This window comes from Schistocerca piceifrons, chromosome 1, assembly GCF_021461385.2.
Source record: "Schistocerca piceifrons isolate TAMUIC-IGC-003096 chromosome 1, iqSchPice1.1, whole genome shotgun sequence".
NCBI lineage: Eukaryota > Metazoa > Arthropoda > Insecta > Orthoptera > Acrididae > Schistocerca > Schistocerca piceifrons.
Window position 1 is genome coordinate 1,248,881,380 of NC_060138.1, and position 9,777 is coordinate 1,248,891,156.

The 9,777-nt window shown below is 42.9% G+C and overlaps 2 non-coding genes across 2 annotated transcripts; one reads left to right on the forward strand and one right to left on the reverse strand.

Moving 5' to 3' along the window:
- Positions 1–1,885: 1,885 nt before the first annotated feature.
- Trnas-cga lies at positions 1,886–1,960 on the reverse strand. The gene has a single exon. It is a non-coding gene; the product is annotated as a tRNA-Ser (tRNA).
- Positions 1,961–2,129: 169 nt separating this feature from the next.
- Positions 2,130–2,204, forward strand: Trnas-cga. Its single transcript has one exon. It is a non-coding gene; the product is annotated as a tRNA-Ser (tRNA).
- The last annotated feature ends 7,573 nt before the right edge of the window (positions 2,205–9,777 follow it).

Below are 9,777 nucleotides of genomic sequence, written 5' to 3' on the forward strand. Positions count from 1 at the left end.
TTTCTGCCTTACCCAAATACAAGTTATAGTTAGGTAGGATTCTTAGGCGTAAGGAGGCCAACGTCCCTACAGGACGAACATCTCTTGTAATGTGCCCAGCTGAAATTTTCCAGGTATTACTAACCTTGGATCAAGGTCAGACGTACCTGTGACGGACCTGGAGAAGAGAAAGTTTAACAATAAATGGAGTGCTAATACAATTAAGGTAACAAAATGGAATTCAGAGGTTTAGCAAAGAAACAAGAAATCTTAGAAGAAATTTTAAAGAAAGACCTTAGGAGACAAAACTTCCACAACGGAAACAAAGAAAAAGCAGGAAGTTAAGTGGTATCTACGAGAATATTTGATGTTATGTAGCGGAACACGATAACAGGAGAGAGCAGGAAAAGGGGTGTAGCATACAGTTTTGCAAATGAGAGAATTATAGCTTTAACTGAGAAATAAGGGAGGCAAAACTTGACTATCGCTGCAGTTGGCATAATGAAGAGAAAAAATGGATCCTATAGATTTCTATGACAAATGGCACTTGGTTTTTAACCAGTATAACAGTAAGCATCAAGTAATATTGGCAAGAGATTCACACGCAAGGAAGGGGATTAAATTTGTCCCAAACACTGTTCGAACAATGGAACAAAAGTCACAAATACGAATGGAAGAGTGATTAGAATTTTTGTTTCTCTTAACAAAATGAGGATAACCAATACATTCTTCTGAAACAGGGGTATCCATAAATATACATGACCAGCTCGAGGATTCAAGTCTCTTAATGGCTATTCTACGATTAGTGAAAAATTATAAAGCAAACTGAGAGCTATAAGAGTGTACAGGGGGTCTGACATAGTTTCTGACCATTCTTTGGTGATATCTGAAATAGATATGTGCACGAATTGGAGAAAGAACATAAAATTGACAAGAGAAAAGACGAAGAATGAAATAAATAAACTATACCTACTCAATGAAGAAAGGATACGACATCTGAATCAGAAAATACTCAGTCAAGAACAAGAGAAGAAAGGAGAAGCAGAGAAAATGTAGAAGATATGGAAAAAATGTAGAAACTGTAGTTAAGAAAGCTGTTGAGTAACCCTTAGGAAAAAAGGAAAAAGATAAGAAGGAAGAAAACATTAAAAATTTTAACACCAGGAGTAGATAAAGTTACCAGGAAAAAACAAAGCGTATATCTTAAGCATCTCAGTGAAACCACAGAGGAGAGCCATCAAATATTCAAACAAGAAAGAAATGCAGAAAATCGAGCAGTGAAACAAGCTCGACAACAATCTTGGAATATGTTTATATACCTAATAAAAGGAGATACTCACGGTAAGCAAATGATAGCTTCTAAAACAATGAAAATGGTAAATCAAACAGAAAACGAAGTTATTCAAATAACATCCAACAATAAAAATGGATAGAACACTACAAGAACTTGTCGTATGAAGAAAACTGCTCCACAGAGATTATAGCGGATGATTTTGAAATAGGATGTGTAGACGATTTACGTGTGGATTAACTAAGAGAAGGGCTGAACTCGACAAAAAGCAGAAAAGCTCCTGGTGTGGATGGTATTAACGCTGAACTGCTAAAATACGGACGCACCGCACAACAAAAGCGATTACAACATTTATTTAATATCTGCTAGATAAGGAGAGCTGTTGCGAAAGCATGGTCACAAGCAACTTTGATATCACTATTGAAAAATGGAGACCACAGTAGCTGCGAGAAATGTAGAGGAATCACTTTAATTGACACCACACGCCAAGTTAATGCAAGAACTGCGAACAAGAGGTTAAAATTATAACTGAGGGTTTATTAGGTGAACAAAGGGGATTTAGGATGTGTAGATAGACGACAGATGCAGTGAAACTTCCTGGCAGATTAAAACTGTGTGCCCGACCGAGACTCGAACTCGGGATCTTTGCCTTTCGAGGGCAAGTGCTCTACCAACTGAGCTACCAAAGCACTACTCAAGCCCGGTACTCACAGCTTTACTTCTGCCAGTACCTCGTCTCCTACCTTCCAAACTTTACAAAAGCTCTCCTGCGAGGTTCGCAGGAGAGCTTTTGTAAAGTTTGGAAGGTAGGAGACGAGGTACTGGCAGAAGTAAAGCTGTGAGTACCGGGCTTGAGTAGTGCTTTGGTAGCTCAGTTGGTAGAGCACTTGCCCTCGAAAGGCAAAGATCCCGAGTTCGAGTCTCGGTCGGGCACACAGTTTTAATCTGCCAGGAAGTTTCATATCAGCGTACACTCCGCTGCAGAGTGAAATTCTCATTCTGACAGATGCAGTATTTATAATAAAACAAGTAATCTTATAACTGGGACAGCATAATAGGGAAACCCACATAGGTTTCATTGAGTTCATTAAGGCATTCGATAATTCTGATAGAGAGGGACTGTGGAGCATTGTGAGGGAAGGGCAGGGGAATAGCCACAACGTTTAATAAACGTTTTAAAAGGTCTGTACTAACACACGACCGTAATTGTCGATTTAAATGGCGGTCTGGTGCAGCCTATAGCCACAAATAAAGAATTAAGACAAGGGTCCAGTGCTGCACCTACACCTTTTAACATTTATTAAATTGACGCAATTCCGAAATGGAAGGAGATTTTTAACTGTGGAATTAAGATTAACGGCAATTCTGCCTCAGTTGTCTTATAGGCAGACGACGTCACCCTGCTGGCGGATAATGAAGATGTCCTACAAAGGAGAATACATTTATTGGGTAAGGTGTGTGAAGGGTACGATTTGGTGAATTCAGAAAAGAAGACTAAATCTATGGCATTCATAGGGAAATATCCTGTACGGACAAAATTGTGATCGACAATAGAACAAAAAAAGGCCTAATACTGGAACTGAAGATGATGATGATGAGGATAACAAAATGGGTAAATCACAAAACCGAACTTTGATAAGATATAAACGTAATAATGGTAGCCATATATTTGTTGCATGCCGAACTTTGGTGAGCTTCCAGGATGAGTTTCATCAGCGTCTAGGAACAATCACAGCGACTGTAACGGATGGAAAAATAATAAAAAAAACCAGGCATAATTTATTGAGTGTTCTAATTTGATGTGTTAGTGTGCTAGGAATATTCCAAAATATTTTGTACAAACGCGTCTGTATAATCGCATCAGCTGTCGTGAAGTTCAACGTCTACAAGAGGGAATATTATCGAAACTGACCATTCGTGCTCTCTTCTCATTCATCACTTCTTGCGGCGCCCATAGGACGACGACCAAAAATCTGCCGCCATCCGCTGCATGCGCTACCATGGAGACACGTACAGTGCACAACTACAAACAGTCTCACAACCCACCCATTTGTCGCGAAGAGTAATAACTGTACGTTAGTGAGTGGACAGTGCCAGCGCAGGTACTGCCGTCCAAAAGTAACTGGAACAAAAAGTGTACAGAAATATATCCTGCACTGCGACAAACAACCTGCAGTCAGTGATAATAAGTATTTCGAAGTGCCCAGAGGAAGCATCGTTCGTAAATGCTGGTAAGAGTAGAATACGTTTATTTCCCTATCTTGTTTTTCATTAATTGTACCTTTCTCAATACAGCTGATGGGTTATCCACCAAAACGTTACGTATAACAACTGCAGTCGACGTATCTACCCGTAATTTTAGTTGTACTGAAAAGCTTGAAGTTTTTTGCTGGACTCGAACAACTTGATTTAAAAAAGCATTTTTTTCTGATAATTCATTCCCAGGACTAGTTCAAGGCTACATGTATTGAATGCCATCTGAATTTATTTATGAGCTTTTCCTGATGAAACAAATATGCCATTATTATCGAGGCTAGATCTTTATTGGTAACACAGTACAGAATTAACCTGTCAGTTTGTTGCTCAACTCTAGCACCGCTGCACCTCTGTTTTACTAAACTTTTGATGTCTCCTCATATTCTAACAGAAATATAAATGTTATAAGAAAAACTTCGGTAAGGCAGAACTTTAATAGATTTAGTAGCATTTACAGCTCGTGTTAACTACTAATTCTTCGTCGCTTTAGGTTATTTACCTTAAGTTTGTTTTATTATAAATCAAAGTTTTATATGTTCTTTTTAACTTTTTGCTATGGAAAAAGATTGACAATAGTGGAGAAAAAGCAAATTTCAATATTCTGTTATTATTGATAGTAAGTCAATTTAGTTAATTAAGAATACCATACATTTTTTCTCCAGAAAGGTGGAGCAAACCGTGCTATGGGACATGAAGGGAAAGAACGTAACATCTTATGCTTAAGTTATAAAGATGTGTGCAATCCAGTCAAGGAGTTCTTCTTTCTCTGAATTTAAAGGTTACCTAAAGATGAATATATAAAATCGTTCTTCTTATCCTTTTGGTTCCCGGATACTACTTTACAAAAGCTCATGCTGGATTCTGCCAAGTAAATGTTTTCGAAAAAGTTGTTTGTTATCATAGAGAAGATTATTTTGATCCATATGTTGTAAAAAAATGTATTTCACTAATGACATGGGCTTTGGCAATGAATAACATCGTTATTGTTAATAAAATTTAAGCCTGCATGCTATTTAGTTATCAGTCAATATCCAACATTCAGGCACACACGCAAACAACTTCGTTCCACATCGTTTCGATAAACATTGAAAAATGATGTACATAACATTTAACTAATTACTTTTCTCTCTTTTTTCCGTTATCAGGTTTATGAGTGGTTTGATGCGACCTTTCACGACGGCTGCTCCAGTGAAAACGTCAGATTAGCACTTAAATCCATTGTTCTCAATTATTTGTTGCTTTTATCCAGTTTCTTTAGCAACTACAATTGTTTCCCTCTACGGTTCCCTCGATTATCATGAAAGATATTCACCGATGTCATAACATGTGTCCTCTCACCGTTTTTCCTCTTTCAGTTGTTGGTTTCTGTATATTACTTTTTCCGAGATTCGACAGGGATCCTCCTGCATCCTTATCGTATGTCTATTTTAAGTCTCATTCTGTATCGTCACATTTCATGTGCTCAGTTATCGTCTTTTCCGGTTTTTCTTCGCATTCCGTGGGCCATCTCCTTGTAATACTTTATGAACGTTCACAGAAAGTTGTTTCTCATATAACTGTTGACTATAGCGACAAATTTTGGCGACGGGCGAGCTCATCACATGTGTTGGTCTACTTCTTTCATTTCTGTGTGGAGCATTATTTTGTTTCTAAATTTCCATTCCAGCTGATGCGTGGTTCCAAAGTTTGATGTGAACGATTGTTAGAAATCTGTTTTCTATTTCTCAGTACTTTTCTCTTCCTTTAGTTCACTTGAAATCATTGCTTATCTGATATTCATTTTGAGCAATGGAGGACAACGACTGCAATCCCGCCTTGCGTCCTTTCTAATCCGTGCATTACTGTCTTCTTTCCCACTTCTTATTATGCCCTCTTCATTCTCTTCTCTCTCGATAGCGAGAACCCATTTTTCTAAGGATTTTAAAGACCGTGCTGGACATTACTTTGTCGAACGTTTCTCTATGTCGTCAGATAGATTGAAGGTAGCTCGACGTTTCTTAAGTCTTGCTGTCCTATCAACCGCAACCTCATAAATGTATCCTCCTGTAGGTTAGTCTTGGCAGCAACTTGAATTTACGAGTTGTGATACTGATAGCCCCATAGTTCTCGATTTATTTGCCCCTGCTGACTTCAAGATGGTGTGAAGCAGTTTGTTCCACAAGTACGATGGTATAACATTTAAAAATTTTTGCTGAGGTTTCCTTACTTAACGCGGCACGACGTTACTCTTGGGATAACAACATGCAGTTTTCGAGTCTTTTTCGCGGTACACACAGGAATAATTGAGTGAGGTTCAGTTCAAACCTTGAATACATCTGTCATTGTTGGAAACCCTTACAAGGTAATTTAAAACTGCAAGACTTTCTTCGTTATGTTAAACTTTTAAAATACGGGATTGCTAATTATTAATAGATGAGTCTATAATGATTTCTATTTGTAGCAGTATGATTCCCATTTTTGTAATAACCTGAACCACAAAAGGTGTCAATATACACTCCTGGAAATTGAAATAAGAACACCGTGAATTCATTGCCCCAGGAAGGGGAAACTTTATTGACACATTCCTGGGGTCAGATACATCACATGATCACACTGGCAGAACCACAGGCACATAGACACAGGCAACAGAGCATGCACAATGTCGGCACTAGTACAGTGTATATCCACCTTTCGCAGCAATGCAGGCTGCTATTCTCCCATGGAGACGATCGTAGAGATGCTGGATGTAGTCCTGTGGAACGGCTTGCCATTCCATTTCCACCTGGCGCCTCAGTTGGACCAGCGTTCGTGCTGGACGTGCAGACCGCGTGAGACGACGCTTCATCCAGTCCCAAACATGCTCAATGGGGGACAGATCCGGAGATCTTGCTGGCCAGGGTAGTTGACTTACACTTTCTAGAGCACGTTGGGTGGCACGGGATACATGCGGACGTGCATTGTCCTGTTGGAACAGCAAGTTCCCTTGCCGGTCTAGGAATGGTAGAACGATGGGTTCGATGACGGTTGGATGTACCGTGCACTATTCAGTGTCCCCTCGACGATCACCAGTGGTGTACGGCCAGTGTAGGAGATCGCTCCCCACACCATGATGCCGGGTATTGGCCCTGTGTGCCTCGGTCATATGCAGTCCTGATTGTGGCGCTCACCTGCACGGCGCCAAACACGCATACGACCATCATTGGCACCAAGGCAGAAGCGACTCTCATCGCTGAAGACGACACGTCTCCATTCGTCCCTCCATTCACGCCTGTCGCGACACCACTGGAGGCGGGCTGCACGATGTTGGGGCGTGAGCGGAAGACGGCCTAACGGTGTACGGGACCCTAGCCCAGCTTCATGGAGACGGTTGGGAATGGTCCTCGCCGATACCCCACGAGCAACAGTGTCCCTAATTTGCTGGGAAGTGGCGGTGCAGTCCCCTACGGCACTGCGTAGGATCCTACGGTCTTGGCGTGCATCCGTGCGTCGCTGCGGTCCGGTCCCAGGTCGACGGGCACGTGCAGCTTCCGCCGACCACTGGCGACAACATCGATGTACTGTGGAGACCTCACGCCCCACGTGTTGAGCAATTCGGCGGTACGTCCACCCGGCCTCCCGCATGCCCACTATACGCCCTCGCTCAAAGTCCGTCAACTGCACATACGGTTCACGTCCACGCTGTCGCGGCATGCTACCAGTGTTAAAGACTGCGATGGAGCTCCGTATGCCACGGCAAACTGGCTGACACTGACGGCGGCGGTGCACAAATGCTGCGCAGCTAGCGCCATTCGACGGCCAACACCGCGGTTCCTGGTGTGTCCGCTGTGCCGTGCGTGTGATCATTGCTTGTACAGCCCTCTCGCAGTGTCCGGAATAAGTATGGTGGGTCTGACACACCGGTGTCAATGTGTTCTTTTTTCCATTTCCAGGAGTGTATATATCCGTAAGCTCATTGTAAATGATCAGGAACCAGAACGCGTCTTGGTAAGGCGAGAGTGGTACAGAAACTGGAGCAGGTGTCTTTTGCAGAAAAGTAGAGGAAGGGCCAGAGTTGATGAAACATGATCAGCAGCTACGGGAGTCCTAAGTGAAGCGCCGTCCAACCGACGCAGGAGAATAATTCCACTTTAGGGATGGGCAAATCAGCTCACCCGTGGGAACTGGTTGATTGCTTGCTGGTCCTTTTTGTGAATACTTCTAATCGTTTACCGTTCCTTGCTTTTATCTGACTGTGAAATGCAGTGTGAGTTTTCAAACGCTTAAAATTGAAAGGTAACTGTATTTTAAAATCTAACAAGAGAGTAGTGGGGATCGAAACTAGGCATAGGAGGGGAGACGAAACACTCATGTTGGTTGCACTGTGAACAGCGAAATTGTTTTGAGATCTTGTGAGAAATGATTGTGGGTGGACTTGCTACCAGTCGGTAACCAACGCGTCTTCGCCTTATTTAAACTGATATCGAGTTATTACACTCGTGTGGCTGGGCATGACGCGAATTGGTTTTGCGACGATCAGTTTTTTTCTGGGGTTGTGAAGTATCTTCAACCGATTACTGCCCACGCCCCACTACTCTCCCGCTAAATGCAACGTACGCCTATTCTGTTGCAAAGTTTTGAGTTTCTTTGTCAGTTGTCTTCTGACTGCTTTGATGCGGCCCACCAGGACTTTCTCATCTACAACAACCTTATCCCGTCGACGTCCTCAGTCATGTGTTGGACATATTCGAGCCTCTGTCTTCCCCTATAGACTTTGGCCTCTACAACTCACTCTAGTACCTTGAAAGTTATATCGTGACCTCTTAACCCTAAAAGTACCAGGCATTGTCCATATCGCGCATTAACAAGCGGAGGGGGAGGAGCAGGTACTTTAAGCCCACCCCAAAAATTATTTTTAAAATCCTTAATTGTTATTAAATTTTATTGAAACATACTTTCTGAGCCGTGCTCCGGCTCGCCTTGGTGCCAATGACAGGTAGGCGTCGTGTATTGGGATTGTCACCTCTCGTTTTCTTAGTCTGTTCACTGGCGCCACTACGTTTGCTCGCTTTGTCTGTCCGTCAGTGGCAGCAGCAGCGCTTACCGATAGCAAGTACTGTGGTACTATCTTCGGAGCGACCTATAGTATTTCCGGGTCGCCGTATGTCAAGCAGTTCCCTTAGGACGGAGGAGCAGCGACGTCCCCACAGCGCCAGTACTCGCCGGGACAGATGGCGATACATCTACTGCCAGATGGAAGGATGTGGTCGCGAGAGTGCACGACCACGTCCAGGTCCGGATTCACCGAGTTTAAGTTGAATGGATCGTTATAATCAAGTAGTGCAACCTTCACTTGTGTGTGTGTCCGTCCGTGGAAGTGACCTCATGGCGATAATCTGTCAGTCGACGATTCGCACTGGGGCCTTTCCTCTGCCTGAGTTGAGCGGGCACGACCGTTGGTTGGTCGTTCGGTCGGTCGTCTCATCGCACGACGTGTATTTGGTCTTCCGACCGTTTCTGGGCCTTCTGTGTTTCTGTAGACTTGTGGTTCGTGCTTGTTGCTCCACAGTGACTGGTTTTAGTATTGTTTGAATTGTTTGCGGAATTATTTTCTCGGATCCGTGTGTATCTAGTGTGGTTTTGAATGAGTAGTCATTTCAACGCTGTCTGCGTACTGGATTCGTGATGGAAGCTTGTTGTGATTACGTCGGATTACTCTTGCATTTGACATTCGGGAGGACGACGGTTCAATCCCGTCTCCAGCCATCCTGACTTAGGTTTTCCGTGATTTCCCTAAATCGTTTCAGGCAAATGCCGGGATGGTTCCTTTGAAAGGGCACGGCCGATTTCCTTCGCGATCCTTCCCTAACCCGAGCTTGCGCTCCGTCTCTAATGACCTCGTTGTCGACGGGTCGTTAAACACTAACCATCCCCACCCCTCTTGCATTTGAACATGTTCTCCTGCATAATGTTTGTCGCTTTACGATGTCAAGAGTGTAGTCCGCCCGTCTGCCTGACGTGGATTATTCTATAGTGTACTGGACATCGGACGTTAGGTTGATTTTGCGAGAGTGTTTGTCTTGCGTTTAACTGTGACAGGTTTGAGTTTCCATCCTGTTAAGTGAGTAAAACATTGCGCTGCCTGTCTCACCTTACTTACGCTTGAGGACTTTCCCAGGTCGATTCTTTGAGCACTGTGTGTGGATCACTACCTTCTTAATTTGGTCTGATTGTGTCAGTTGTTTAAAAAATAATATTTTGTTTAAATTATTCCTGTTGCTTGTGGCCTTCAGCCG